Source organism: Tenrec ecaudatus, chromosome 17 (genome assembly GCF_050624435.1).
Source record: "Tenrec ecaudatus isolate mTenEca1 chromosome 17, mTenEca1.hap1, whole genome shotgun sequence".
In the NCBI taxonomy this organism is placed as follows: domain Eukaryota; kingdom Metazoa; phylum Chordata; class Mammalia; order Afrosoricida; family Tenrecidae; genus Tenrec; species Tenrec ecaudatus.
In genome coordinates, this window is record NC_134546.1 from 69,436,041 (window position 1) to 69,439,122 (window position 3,082).

The 3,082-nt window shown below is 46.3% G+C and overlaps 1 pseudogene; it reads left to right on the top strand.

Moving 5' to 3' along the window:
* Positions 1-1,593: 1,593 nt before the first annotated feature.
* On the top strand, positions 1,594-2,022 carry LOC142430855 (baculoviral IAP repeat-containing protein 5 pseudogene; annotated as a pseudogene).
* The last annotated feature ends 1,060 nt before the right edge of the window (positions 2,023-3,082 follow it).

The window sequence follows — 3,082 nt, forward strand, 5'->3', positions numbered from 1 at the left end:
TTTTCTGACCATGAAACAGTGTTTTTAATTCCAAGTTGTTCCCTCCATAGCTGTAAAGATTTAGAGAAGGAGCCTTAGCTTTTATTTTTAGTATCCTTCCCCTTCAGTATGAAGGTCTTAAAGCTTAGAGATGAAACGGGGGGTTATTCTATTCCATTTCCTGGCCCCTAGTTCCCATTTTCTATGGGATGCCACCTGTGCCTGCATGATATTGATTTTTATTGTTTTCTGTTTGATGTTGAATATTCTGTTCTCTATGAGGGGTAAGAAGAGTAGGCGTGGCAAATTTTATTCTTCTGCCCATGCACCATCATGGAAGTGAAGTGGACTGGATTTTATAGTTTTCCCAATATTAAGGGAATGCTCTGAAATAGAACAGAAATTTCCCAATGTCTATGGTGGTCACTGAGCATTTCAAACACCAATGATCTTAATGCTCAAAGTTCCACTACTTAAATCTGTTCACGGTGTATGATGAAAATAATTCTGATGAATTACTTATATAAGGAAATGAGTTTGTTTCCAATGGAGGTTAGATTTCTAAGGCTAAGAAACAGAAAATGTATGTTTTGATTGAAAGTCTAAATATTAAATACACATACTCATTACATTTTCATGGTGAGCAAATTAGAAAAGACATGAAAGGAGTCCTGAGAGAAATCTAGGAAGCAACGCAAAGCCCCTAATGAATAAAAAGTAGAAAATTTTGAACAGGAGAAAGATACATATTATCCCTTCAAACATTTATTTACATTCCTTTTCCTTTAGTTCTTAGGTATGTAAAAAGAGAATAAGCATATTAAAACGACCACCCTTGTGATATTCAGTTATGCTGTGGTTGCTTACATGTGGCTATGATGTTGATACTTCATTACAAGAATTTTAAATATCAGCATGGTAAAGCCTGTAGATCAGAATACAATATTGTGTAATATAGGGATGGAAGATATCATTCTTACAGAGTTTTACACTCTCAAAACACATAGGGCCCTCAACAGAATATTGTATCCCCTAAATTGTGGCACAAGACTTGCTCTTTTGAACATGGGTAGGTAGTTATATAATTTCATGTTAACTTGAAAGTTTATGGGTGATAGTCAACCTTTCAATTAGATCACAACCTGATATAGCCTCCTTGTGGATGTGACCTTCTCACCAGGAGGGCCCTGAGGACCTTCCCCTCTCTCTCTGCCTTCACATTGCTCCTGGCTCACCATAATGGCAACCAGACACTGTCATTGGGTCCACATGATTTTCAACCACTGGCATGTGATGCCCCTCCATTCTGCATCATTGTTTTTGGCTGCTTGAATCTGGAGAGGGACTTATGGACCAGTATCAGACTTATAAACTTGAGTTGGATTGGAATGGGATGGTTTCCTGATATATAAAGCTTTTGATACTAAGCTTCTTCTTACACATATATGCACATCACTCGATTTGTTTCCTTAGCCAATCCGGCTTAACACAATGAGTCACCATGAGTCAGGGTACTCAGCAGCAACTAATCACAGAAACACAGGTTAAAAAAATAAAGGTTTAGCGGCGTGCCTCCACCGCAGCGTTTGAATCACGGGTTCGTTGGGCGGCAGCATGAGCGTCCCTAAGTTGCCCCTGGCCTGGCAGCTGTATCTTAAGGATCACCGCATCTCGACATTCAAGAACTGGCCTTTCTTAGATGGCTGCTCCTGTACCCCAGAGCAGATAGCCGAGGCTGGCTTCATCCACTGCCCCACGGAGAATGAGCCCAACCTGGCCCAGTGCTTCTTCTGCTTCAAGGAGCTGGAAGGCTGGGAGCCGGGCGATCACCCCAAACAGGAACATAGAAAGCACTCGTCTGGCTGCACATTCCTTTCTGTCAAGAAGCAGTTTGAAGAGTTGACCCTGAGTGAATTATTGAAATTGGACAAAGAGTGAGCCAAGAACAAAATTGTGAAGGAGACCAGCAACAAGCAGAAGGAGTTTGAAAAAAGTGCCAAGAAAGTGCACTCTGCCATTGAGCAGCTGGCCGCCCTGGAATGACTCAGCCCACCCTCTGCCTGCTGTGACCCCTCTGGGGCCCTCCAGCTGGGTGACTAGACTAAATGGCTTTTCTGAGTGCCTGGTGTGGCTGGAGGACAGCCCACAGGCCTGTACCACCTGCCTTGCCCTGCTCTTTCTCATCCCTTCTTTCCTTGTTGGGTGGGTTGGCCTGAGGCCAGCCGCCAGTGCGAGACCTGGGTCAGGAGGGGGCTGCTTGATGGCGCCATGTAGCTGCAGCCTGATGTCCCTCGAGGCCGAGAAGCTGGGTGTGGATGCGTGCAGGGTCCCTGTGAGTGGACGAAGAATTCCAGTTCCTTTAAAAACTCATCTGAGACTCAAGCCCCAGAGGGGTCTGTCTTAGCTGTGTTCAGAGCACCCTGGCTCTCACTTGGCCAGACAGCATCTGCACAGGCTATGGGCTTGCTGCCCATGTGTGTCCCTCTGTCCTCATCATCTCACCCCCTTCCCCCATGGGTGTCCATCCAAAAGTCTCCATCCTGCCTGCTGTGCCCCCCTGGTCCTTGCATGATCGTACAGACCCACGAGTGCAGAAGTGGGTCCTGAGCGGCAGGCTTGCACCCCTGGTGAGGAGTGAGCAACTTTCTCTGTGGGCCCCGGGTACGGGCTGGGGGGAGCAGAGCAAAGCCCACCACCTGCTTGAGATCCCAGGAAAACATTCTGTGGGCACAGGGCAAGGTGGCCACGTCTATCTGTGACCAATGAGGTGGCTGCATGCCCCAGCTCACCCATGAGTGGGCACCAGTGCCCCTGGGGCACTGACTGAAAGGTCTTACAGTCTGGCATCACGAGCCTTGCTCATTGAGTCCTGCTGCCACCCCAGTGACGCATGTCAGGCAGCTGGTGCCCAGTGTCCCCACTCATGTGCAGCTCTTCCTGACGGAGACAGTGTGATAAATCAATAAAAATGTCCTGAAAAGTGAAAAAAATAAATAAAGGTTTAATATATTAAAATATAATCAACCTTGGACGTGCTGACATCTAAGTGTTGTGCAGCTAAGTAAAAAGTTGGTGGTTCAAACACACCAGCCCCTCTGTGGTA